General features: G+C 39.6%; 1 protein-coding gene and 1 pseudogene across 3 annotated transcripts in view; both read right to left on the reverse strand.

Annotated features, from left to right (window-relative positions):
* Window positions 1-12,273, reverse strand: part of Fabp2 (fatty acid binding protein 2) — a 56,875-nt gene that overhangs the window by 18,163 nt on the left and 26,439 nt on the right. The window contains exon 1 of one of the 3 annotated variants that reach the window (XM_008846047.2): window positions 4,701-4,720. The exons of the other annotated variants lie outside the window; for them this stretch is intronic. The gene's annotated coding sequence lies outside the window, so the exon portion shown is untranslated. Of the gene's footprint in view, window positions 1-4,700; window positions 4,721-12,273 lie in introns of those variants that run through there. 3 annotated transcript variants of the gene reach the window in all.
* Window positions 3,231-3,369, reverse strand: LOC115072514 (annotated as a pseudogene).

The following is a 12,273-nucleotide window of genomic DNA, read 5'->3' on the forward strand; positions in this document are numbered from 1 at the left end:
GGCACACAGTAATTAAAAGTACCAGACTGGTGGAACTAACCTTCTTGGATGTTTAACAGGCATACTTTGAGGCCTATACTAATTTGGTCAGAGGGACCTAAAGGACAGTTTTTGCTCCTTGCCCTCCTAGGTCGATTAGTTCCAGGGGACTATGAGCATCTCTCAAAATGTCCTGTAATTGTGGTGGGTCACCTGTCCTCTTGATCAAAGAGGCTGAGGAGACCCCACCAGCCATACTTGAAATAGTATCCAGTCTACAAAAAGGAGGGTCAACACAGAGGAATCACTTCCTCCATGCTTCCAAGCGAAGCCACCCATGGTTGAGCAGGACCTTTGACTTACCTTCACATAGGCGGAACTGGTGAAAGAAAGGAGCCAGGGGCTCCTCCCAAGCCCATGTGACCTCTGAGGAACAGATCCTCAAAGGGATTCTCAGTAACCCAGCATAGAACTGGGAAAATGAACAGCAGACTCCAATCTTACCTCAAGGAATATTGATAACTGATTGCTGCTGGATGAGGAACAGCTGACCTCCCTAAAACAATGACCTCTTGTTCCCCAAATGAACAAGTAGTAGGGAATGGCTGGGGGTGCCAACAACACAGCGGATAGTAGCAGGGATATCATAGTATAAGGGCTCTAGTGGGGGGAGGGAGGCTATGGGAGGGTGCCATCTGGGAAGTGGGTGTATAGTTGAATAAGGTGATTTGGGATGTTCTGTATGATACACACACACACACACACACACACAAATCAACAAATTTTTAAAATATGTATTATATTTGAGGAGGAAGCATGGAAATTTACATCACGTTAATTAGTAGAGGTGATAAACATTACCATTGAGCTGTGGGAGGGTGCCATGTGAGAAGTGGGTGTATAGTTGAATAAGATGGTTTGGGATGTTCTGTGTGATATATATATACACACACACACAAATCAACAATTTTTTTAAATGTATTATATTTGAGGAAGAAGTATGGAAATTTATGTCATGCTTATTAGTAAAGGTGATAAACAATACTATTGAAATCTGCCCGATGACTTTATAGACATACTCAGGAGCAAAGGATCCAAGTGCAACCGATTGTGACTAGTAATAATCAGATACATACAGATTAGAGATGCAAGCGCTGATATCTCAGTGTTAGTATCAAAAATAATGAGGTTTCTACAGGAACAATATATTCTAAAATGAAATAGAGATCTTTTTTAAAGGTTAAAAACATTCAATTTTATGTCTTACAGGGCTTATACTGAGTTCAATATTGTATAGCTGTATTAACTCAACTGTGTACCTAGAAACTTGTACCCACTTAGGAAGAGATGTACTCTTGCTCTAGAGTGTGTTAAATCTGTAGTGAAATGCTTCTTCTAATCATGTAGTTATTAAAAATTAAAAAAATAAATTAATTTTAAAAAATTAAAAAGAAAGATAGTAATAGCTGATATATAGGATTTTTTGAAACTAGTTGTGTAAGACACTAACCCGAACACCTGGTAGACATCAGGTCCTCAATAAACCTTGGTTTCTGTCTTCAGTGTCTGAGAAGGGGAATTTTACACCAATGCAAATGTTGTAGGAGCACCCCAGGGCTCAAACCACTTCGCTATTTTGGGAAGAAAATATTTTTTGGATTTTATTAAATTGTTATTTTGGTATTTTGTGACTTGTGGAAGTACTCCTTGGGCCTGGTGCGCCTTGAGTCTTCCAGGCAAGGGTGGTTTGCATAGTGACGTGAATCTTTCCACCTGATTTCACAGCCATTGAGGAGAAAGCACAAGGCTGAAGCAGAAGGGTGGGGGACAGAGGCAATAGAAGAGTGTAAGCCATTGTCCAACTAACTGTGTCACTCAAGTAGGATGTCATATTTTGACTCCAGCCACTTCAAACTCAGATTGAAAGGCTCAATTGTCAGCAAATAGTTCTGGATTCACAGGCTAACAGAATCTTGCACTATCAGTAGAGTGCTATCATTAGCTATTTTAATACCCAGATCGACTTTAACCTTATACTTCTCTGTCTCAAGCTCCCCTGCCTTGCAGCTGCTGCAGCACTTACTGAATTCTCTCTGGAAAAAATTACACAGACCCTGGGCCAGTGCAACGTTTTCCTGACAGACTTTTACTACTGATTATGTTGAGTCAGCTAGCTTAGTACAGCCCTAGCCCTTCGTTTCCTTTTCTTTATAAGGCTTAGAGTTTTATAGTTTTGGAAGGCTGTGTGAGAATGTGGTAGATAATGTGGAATTCAGCTCTACTCTTTCTGGGCTCTGCAGTCCTCATGACCGTGAGTGTTCTAGACGAGGTGAAAATCAGCAGAGTCTCTTGCTGCTTCTTACCCATGTCTCCAAAGGAAAGCACAAAGCACATTCTTGAGCATGGCTTATGTCTGCTGCTCAATCTCCAGTCCCCATTCCTCACTATGTGCTCCAAAATTAGACATATAAACCTGCCTGGAGCCCCCAGTCTCCCATCCATTCTTCTGTTTTTTCATAACCTAGCATGGCCACTGACTGCTCTGTTGAGCCTGCTTTGAGTTGCCAAAGGTGAGTCAGACAGCTCTCCTTATCCTAGGTTTGAAAGTCTCAGTATAGTTTAAAAGACAAAGAGTAGATTCATGATAACCAGGTACCATTACTATCATAAAGTCCAGAGATGTCATTAGCAAGGGCAAAATGATGTTCCAAGCTTATCTGGGAGGAATGAACTCCCATAGATGACAGAGATCCAGAGATCACAGAAATCTAGAGATCACAGAGATCCCTTTGCCACACTGAATGGCAGGAAGGAATATTTTTCTAGATTATTATTTGGTATATGCCATAAAAAGAAAACATGCATTTTGTAATCACCTCCAAATTTATGAATCCTGTTTTTTTCATCCCAATTTGTTCATCTTTTACATATCGAAGAAAAGTAGAGATGCCTGGAGAAGGATTGGGCTGACAGCAGGATTGACAGGAGAGTTTTAAGATCACCGCACATCCCTAGCAGAGGATGGAGACCAGGGACATTCTAAAGTTTGCCAACAAATGTCACTTAATTCTGAGTTACCGATTAGCCTCTAAGTTTTAGGACTATTACAACTAGCTTACTTATATTTCAGATTGTGAGATGACTGTTTGGTTTTCTTTCAAAGATCATAATGGTTTAGCAGTGTACAGGAGATACCTAAACTATGATGCAGAGTATGATTAGCTTACTATTTTTTTTTTCTTTTTGCTGGGCGGAGAGTGTGAACGCAGCTCTCAACTACCACAAATTATGCAGGCGAGTTTCCTGCATTTAGGGAAATCCCAGGGGTCAGCACATCCCAAGTACAATGGATGAGCCTCGCCCTAGAAAAATCCCCTTCCTGATCACTTAATAATAGCAAAATAGTGATTCTAGAGAACTTGTCATGTTTGTCATTTGAATAGTGACATATCTTTTTCCTTTTTGTTTTTCTGAATCAGGGCTTTGCTGCATTCATTGCCCAGGTATACCCTGAATGTGAGATCGTCTTACCTCAACCTCCCAAGGCATAGAATTCTAGTCATGTGTCACTATGTTAAATGATCTTGTCTGAGGATGGATGACTTTTCTTTGTGATGCGAGTCTAACCTTAGGACCATTGGTGTCTTTAAGCAATGTTGATAGGCAGTTACTCATCTCCTAAGTGCCTCAGACCACCGGTAAGAACAAGGGTTGCGCTGTCACACATCCCCACTAACTCATCCAAGTCAGTTTCTTCCTATAAAAAATAAAAACCTCTTCTCTGAGTCCACTTCAATTTGACTCTATTTCCCTCCAGCCTGTCTCAGGAATGCTATCCACCATCTGAGGTGTCTTCATCGAGCTTGGCTATCTGGTTGATATCTCTCTCTCTAGAGCTACCTGCTCTCACCCCCTTTCTAGCCTCTATTACTGAAAACTGGCTCACAGTCATCCTCTGTGGTGTTTCAGCCTCTTGAGTGACCTTAAAGTCCATGCAGATAAGCTACATGCTCCTCTGACCTTTCATCCTTAACTGCTTGATAGTCATCTTTACTTCTATGCTTTACCTACTTAAATCCAAAGCTATGCCCTGTGACGTGTCATCATTTGAGTGTACCTCCTGTGGGGCATGACCTTGCAACCCCAGCTTTCAATCTTCTTAGCTCTTTCGCTTTCTTGCACAGTCTATCGGTCAGCTATTGTCTCTATTTTTCCTCAAGCTCTTCTTTGTTTATTTACATTCTCAGTCCAATCAGTATCCTCTTACCAATAACAACAAGACAAGTGAAAAACAAACAAACAAACAAACAAACTTCCGCGCCTTTTCCTAATGTCGGAGGTGCTGTTGCGCATCCGTGGCTTCTAGTCCCTAACCATCTGCCCTACCTGGCAAGACTTCTGTGTATCTCAATCTGTTTCTTCTGCATTCATAACAAGGGATGTACCTTTAATCACTATGTAGCCTTTTACCCTTATCCTCAGCAGATGGCCTGCTTTTTACTGTACAGGGAGAATAAATTATCTTAAAACTATTCCCTAAATTTATGCCTTCTTAGTTATAAAGTTATTTGTCATTTCTTCATTATTAATAATTTCACTTATGCATTCAACATGCAGCCTTTTTTTTACTCAACTGTCAGTGTTTGACCATCTAATATGTAACTTCATCATGAACTGTACACCATTGACTGTTTCTCAGTCACAATATTTTGACTTCTCACCTACTTTGCAGCTTAATTGAGGCATTTCCATTTGCAGGCTCACCCAAAGAAAGTTAATTTCAGACAATTGACTCCACAACTATCTAGTTGGCAAGATATGACAAGAGACTTTGGCTCCTTATGAAAGGAAGTAAGCTTGTTGAAGTGCTATTTTCTAGGTTTGGCAGAAATAGTCCTGTGGAAATCAAGAAAAAATTATTAGTTTTAGAAAAAGCATCAGTTAGTTTTGCTGTAGCCTTTATACATAACTTTATGTTCTTGCCACAGGAAACCATAGCAAGGAGACTGCCATGAATAGACATATTCATTGTAGGTAATTTCAAAAATTAGTTAAAGAACAAGGAAAACTAAAAGCTATCCAACTCTTCTCCATCCAAAGTAGTTACTTCCAGAAATGATAGGTGTGTGCATGCATATGTACATATGTATACCACACAGCCTAGGTTCATAACACATCATATATATATTTATACACTTTGTAGTATATATGCAGATATGTATATTAGCATACACATATCATTTACATAAAATATACATTTTTACACAAATAAATGGCATCATTCAGTTTATATTGTTTTGTAAACACTTTCAAAATTAACAACAATCCTAGTACTTGGGAAGTTGGGACACTACAGCTGGCTACAAATTCAAAGCCAGTCAGAGCTACATACTGAGTATAAAGTCAGCAAGGAGTGGTCCCATAGTGGGGGACAATGCCCCTATCAGACATCACAGAATAGCAAATAAAGAGCCCAATGCCAGGAATGAGCTCCTTCTTTTGGAGCTGTTGACCATGGGAGATCTCATAGACCCTTAAACAATACTGGCTATTAGTATTGCTCTTAGTTGCCTTCCAGAACTTGATGGTAAGACCCTATTACTGTAGATAGCATGTATGTGAGTCCTAGAACAAACATAGAGAAATCAAGCTTCATCTCTATTAGTTAGCTTTCACGATGCTTAAAGGTGCTATGCATGCTACTAGAAATGTAATCGTCAGCCATACCCAGCTGTGAACCTTGTGAGCTACAGTAATGACTGGCCTGGCAAGATATGCCCACTGGTGCAATAATGGCACATTATAAGAATAACCAACCACTTTCTGATTGGATTTAAGGCCTGCTTCACAAGATGAGCTTATACATGGCACCATCATCAGGGCCAAGAACCTGTTGCTAGGCAGGTCACAGGTCATAGGGGAGAACCTGTTAAATTTTGGAGCATAGAAAAGGAAGGAGTTTAGAGCTTAGAAATAAGAACCAGAACTAGATCTGCAGCGGGCAAGGAATCTACGCTTTATTCAGGCATCACGGCAAAGGGCAGAAGTCTTTATACCAGAAGGCATCTGCAACTAAGTGGATTTGGGGGTTTTATATGACTTCTACTGAACACAGCTGCAGGAGTTTACTGGGTGCCAGAGTCTGGTTTCCTTGGGCGACTGAAGGTTCTCCTCCCAAGATTATTTTCTCAAGTAGGTCGGGCGAGCAATCTAGGGCACTAAGAAGTCAGGTTGGCTCCACAAAGTCTCCTTCAGTCCTGGGAGTGACCAGTTGATAAAGCTTGAGCAAGGCCAGCCTGCCAATTTAGGGCCAGCTGACCACTTTAAGGAATTTATGGTTTTATTGCTTCCCTAATGAGGCTTATGGCTCTCCTGTAATTTGCACATTCTATCAGAGCCTGCTACTGCTATGCTGCTAGATGGGCATATATTAAACTGATTCCCAATGACATTATTATATCCATAGATTAGTGCGGCTCTCAGCTCTCACCAGTGAATCTTCTTGCAGTAGATGGCAAGTAATATAGAAATTCATAACTGGTCAGCATGCCGAAAAGACTTTGGAATGATCAGTTTTAAATGGGACACCTATACTATATTTTCTCCTCCCAAGGATAAGGGATCATTGTGAGAAAGGGAATAGAAAGATTGTAAGAACCAGAAGTAGTGGATGACTAGAAGGAAACAGTGCTTTCCAGAAAGCAGGTGTGTCGCACATATGAATTCTTAGCAATCGTGACAGCATGGATGAGACCTACGCAGGCTCAACACAGACAAAAACCCAGCATGGATTGGGGAGAATGAAGAGAAACTCAATCCCTATCTGAGGAGCTATTGGTAACTGATAGCTGCTAGGAGAGGGAGAGTCAGAGGGAGACACTTGGGTGTCCACTAAACCCTAGGACATAGGCTCAAGGACTCCTACTCAAATGCACCAGGTAACACATATTAGACTTGATGGGCCTTAAAACAAAATAATAGAGGACATGAAGTGAGGGAATGTAGGGAGGTAGGGATGGATCTGAGAGTTGATGGGGAAGGGGTCTGAATATGAACAAAGTGTGTTGCATGAAATTTGTAGGAAACAATAAAAGTGTTATTTTTTTAAAGCAACCCTTCCAAACAAAAGTGACTATATTGACATTTTCTCGTCATTAGAAATTCCTTTATTCTGTGTGTGTGTTTGTGTGTGTGTGTGTGCATCTGTGTGTGTGTTGTATATGTGGTATATGTACTTGTTAGTGCACGAGTGTGTGTATGCATGGAGGCCAGAGGTGATGTGGGGTGTCTTCAACCACTTCTCACCTTTATTGTCCCTTTATTTTCTGAGATAGGATCTTTCACTGAACTTGAAACTTACTGATTTGGATAGACTGACTGGCCAACGATCTTCAGGGATCTGTTTCCTTCCCACTCCACCTTCAGGGCTGGGGTTGCAGACATGCACCACCATGCTTGTCTTAGTAGGTCCTGGGAATCTGAACTCAGGTCCTCTACTTTCACAACTGACACTCTACAGAGCGAACATCTCTTTAGGTCCCAATTCCTTTCTATTTATTATTATTATTGTTGTTATTATTTTGGAGAAAATTGCTCTGCCTTTGGTTTATTTTCTTTCATTCATTTATATATCTATAATAAACACATACTAATGACATAAACTATTAAATTTGTATCATATTTTGGAACAATTGCACCATAACGCAAGCATTTGTACATCCTGTCTCTTACACTTTTTGACATGTTCTTATGTGATTAAATGTTTTCTGGAGGCATAGATTTTAAATTTACACTAAGTGAGATTTACTCTTTGTGATATATAGTTCTAAGAGCTTTGAGAACTACAGATTTATAATGAGCATCTTGGTCCAGATACAGAGCATTTCAAGCACTTTCTTCAAGGTGCCCCTTTAACATGGCCTACCCCAGATCCAGTGCACACCTCCCACTCTCCCTGGAAACCACTGCTCTCTTCCTGTAGCCTTGCCTTTTCCAGAACTCCACATAATTATCCTGTAGTATGTAGCCCATAACCTTGACTTCTTCCCCCTTGCACAGTGCATTGGAGTTCCATCCATGACATTGCATATATCAATGCTAGCCACCTTTGATTGGTGAGCAGTGTTTCCCAGTATAGAGGCACCACAGCTGACTTACTGAGTCACTAGTTGGTTGGTAAACATGACTTTTACTTGTTAAACCAATACTCCACCCTATAGGTACACCAAGCCTTAAACAGTTCCAACATATATTGTATATTATATATATATGACATTTTGAGTTGCTCCTTTATAAGTAATCATTAATTGGATATCTTTATATATAAATCTTTGCATATTATCTATATAGGTAGATATTTATATACTGTACACACATTTGAAGCTATTAACAAGCATCTGTTGTGTACTGCTAGAGACACAGGAAAATATACAATGTTTTATTTTGTGTATAATTTTTTACACAAAGATTATATCAGATTTTATGGCAACCTAGGTCTCATTGTTTTGCATCATCATCAAAGTAAGGAAATAGTAACTTTAATTGTGTGGCAGCAAATTCCACCTGCTAAGCAGGACTAGAATAACATGTTGTTTCTTGAATCTTGAGCAGTTGTTATTGGAATAGCATCTTGGGACACTTCTTCCCTAAATGTAGAGTCTTTAGACACTGGGATCCCTTGGTATCCACAGAATGAGCTGCACTGTTCAAGGGTAGATACAGGACTAGTTTGTTAGAACAGCACGGTTGAGTTTCTAGTTAATTTGAGAACCTGAAGTTAAAAATCACTGAGAGAGAAATAACAAGGCTGGTATTCTGTGTGGTGTACGAAAATGAGATCTTCCTTAGAGTAGGTGCTGCTGCTGAATTTAGAGCACAGTCAGGGTGAGTGCTGTGGTCCACACACATTAAGAGCTTCACTGGTCGCTCCATGGGAATTACAGTCTTGGCGGGGAGACATGGCAGCAGAGGTGGCCGGAGGAGGAGCTGAAGCTGAGCTCTCGCTCACATCTTCCAGAAGCACAGGAAGCAAGAGCTGTATTTACTATTTTTTAAAAATTTTTATTTTGTTTTGTGTATGAGCATTTTACCTGCATGTATGTAAGCGCACCATGTGTGTGCAGTGCTTGTGGAGGCAAGAAGAGGGTGTTGGATATCCTGGACATGGTATTATGAATGGTTGTTAGTCACCATGTAGGCGTTGGGAACTGAACACAGATCCTCTGCAAGAGAAGTCAGTGCTCTTAACTGCTGAGCCATCTCTCCACCACTCCTTTCTTTATATTTTAAATAATAAATATGTAGGCTAATGAGCAATCAATACAGGTAATTTAGAAAATATAAAAAGGCATAAAGAGAAAAGTTTATACTCCCACCAAATGGACCTAATTGTACAATATTTATGTATGTATGTATACACATGTATGTGTGTACATCTATAGATATTCACATACTTACATTCATTTAATCAGCTTTGTGATTTTTTTCATACAGGGCCTCATGCAGTCCTGGCTTACTTCAAACGTGCTATGTAACTGAGGCTGGCCTTCTCTTGCTCCCTCTTCCCACATACTGGGATTAAAGCAGTATGCTACCACGAGCAGCCAGATTTGTATTTCAGAAACTTTTATTTGTCATCAAATGAAGAAATTGAGGGATTCATTGGAATGGGAACTTATAAGACATTATTATGAGATCTGGCTTTGGTAGCCTAAGGCTGAGATACTAGCAGACAGCCTGATGGGTGGGTTCTGACCTCAATTGGTGTAGAGTGCCAAGTTCTGGCCTCCCTTGGCCTCCCTCTGGCATAGGGGCTGAGAACACAGGGGATGGCCTGAGAGCGCCAGGATCCTGCCTCCAAGTGGTGAAGGAAGCCTAAGTGTACCTGACTGGAATCTGAATTTGGCTTCTGTGGGCACTCCTGAATAGCTGATCTGAAGCAATTAGTTCCCTCCAAATTAAACCTAAGAGAACTTGAACCCTGTACTGACCAGCTTTACATAACCAATAAAGAAAGGATCTAGGCACCCTGATAATACAAACAGAAGCATACTTCAACTTAATTCTCACAACAGAATCATAAACAACAAAAGAAATTTACATGCCAAATCACAACAAAAGAATAATAAAATGGAAAGCCAAAACACTATGGCCCCATCAAATTCTACCAGTCCTGAAGAAGAGTTCTACAAGGAGAACCCCCTAGAGATAACCCAGGATAGTGAATTTAAAAGAACAATCATAAACATGATCAAGGAATTCAGTGAATTTAAATTAAAGAACATGTACAAACAAATCAAAGAACTGAAAGAAGACAGGGATAAACTTCTGAATGAATTCACAAAACAGAAACATTGAAGAAAACTCAGGCAGAAATGAAGGACGAAGTGCAACACTCAATAAGCCAACTTGAAACAACGAGGGAAAGCCTCACTGCTAGAATGAATGAAATGGAAAACAGAATTTCAACCCTGGAGGATAAAGTTGAAGAACTGGCCCACTCAAGCAAAGATTATAGAAAATTTAAAAAACATAGGAATGGAATATGCAAGAGATATGGATCATAGGAACAGAGGAAGGAGAAGAATTTCAGATTAATGGTATTGACCAGATCTTAAACAGGATTGTAGAAGAGAATTTCTTGAAATTAAGGAAAGACATTCCCATACAAATAGAGGAAGCACATAGAACACCAAATAGACAGGATCAGAAAAGAAACTCCCCATGACATATCATAGTAAAAATACCAAATGTACAGAACAAAGAGAGAATACTGAAAGCAGCAAAAGAAAAACAAGTCACATACAAAGGAAAGCCCATCAGAATTACAGCTGACTTATCAATGGAAAGCCAGAAGAGCCTGGACCAAGGTATTTCCAGTTCTACATGACAAAAGATGCTAGCCCAGCAAAAATGCCTATTATAGTTGAGGGGGAAATAAAAATCTTCCATGACATGAATAGAATGAAAGAATACATGTCCACAAAACCAGCCCTTCTAAGAATACTTGAAGCAGTACATACAGCAGAGGAAGAAACAACTATACCCCAAAAGCAACAAAAGAAAATAAAGGTATAATCCAGGAAACACAAAATTAGACACAGAACACCAACAGCAATCAAAATGACAGCAACTAATTCATATCTTTCAATATTAACCTTAAACATCAATGGACTGAACTCCCCAGTCAAAAGACACAGGGTAAGTGAATGGGTTAAGAAACAAAATCCATCTCTTTGCTGTCTGCAAGAAACCCATCTCACCCTCAAGGACAGACACTACCCTAAGGTAAAAGGATGGAAAAGAATGTTCCAAGCAAATGGCGCTAAGAAACAAGCAGGGGTTACAGTTCTAATATTTGACAAAATAGACTACAAAGTAAAACTAATCAGAAGCGATAAGGAGAGTCACTTCATCCTGATCAAAGGAAGAATTAACCAAGAAGATACTACAGTCCTTAACACATATGCACCAAACTCTGGTACACCCAAATTCATAAAAACAACACTACAGGACTTTAAGACACAGATTAACCCCAACTCAGTAATAGTAGGGAACTTCAATACCCCACTGTCTCCATTACACAGGTCAACTGGACAAAGAATAAAGAGAGAGATGTCTGAATTCCATGATACCATACATCAAATGGACATGACTGAAATCTTTCTAATATTCCACCCAAGCACCAAAGAATACACTTTTTACTCAGCACCCCATGGAACTTTTTCAACAATTGACCACATACTGGGCCACAAAACAAACATCAACTAATTAAAAAAAAATCAAAATAATTCCATGCATTCTACCGGACCACAATGCAATAAAGCTCAAAATCAACTCTGGACAAAGCCCTAGTCACTACACTTACTCATGGCAATTAAACAATACACTCCTAAACAATGAGTGGGTCAAAGTAGAAATTAAGAAAGAAATAAAAGAATTCCTGGAATTCAACAGAAAGGACAATACAACACAACACAACCACTGGGACACTTTAAAAGCAGCCCTAAGAGGGGAGTTTATAGCTCTAAGTGCCTACATTAAAAAATCAGAAAGAGCACAAATAAATGACTTAACACTGAACTCAAGACTCTGGAAAGGCAAGAACAAATTAAAACCCAGCAGACAAGAAGAAATAAGAAAAATCAGAGCAGAAATTAGTGAAATATAAACAAAGAAAACAGTACAAAAAATATCAGTGAATCTAAGAGCTGGTTCTTTGAAACACTAAACAAGATAGACAGACCCTTAGCCTAGTTAACCAAAAGAAATAAAGAGCAAATCCAAATTAATAAA

Source organism: Nannospalax galili, unplaced genomic scaffold (assembly GCF_000622305.1).
Source record: "Nannospalax galili isolate Female #2095 unplaced genomic scaffold, S.galili_v1.0 scaffold142, whole genome shotgun sequence".
Lineage (NCBI taxonomy): Eukaryota > Metazoa > Chordata > Mammalia > Rodentia > Spalacidae > Nannospalax > Nannospalax galili.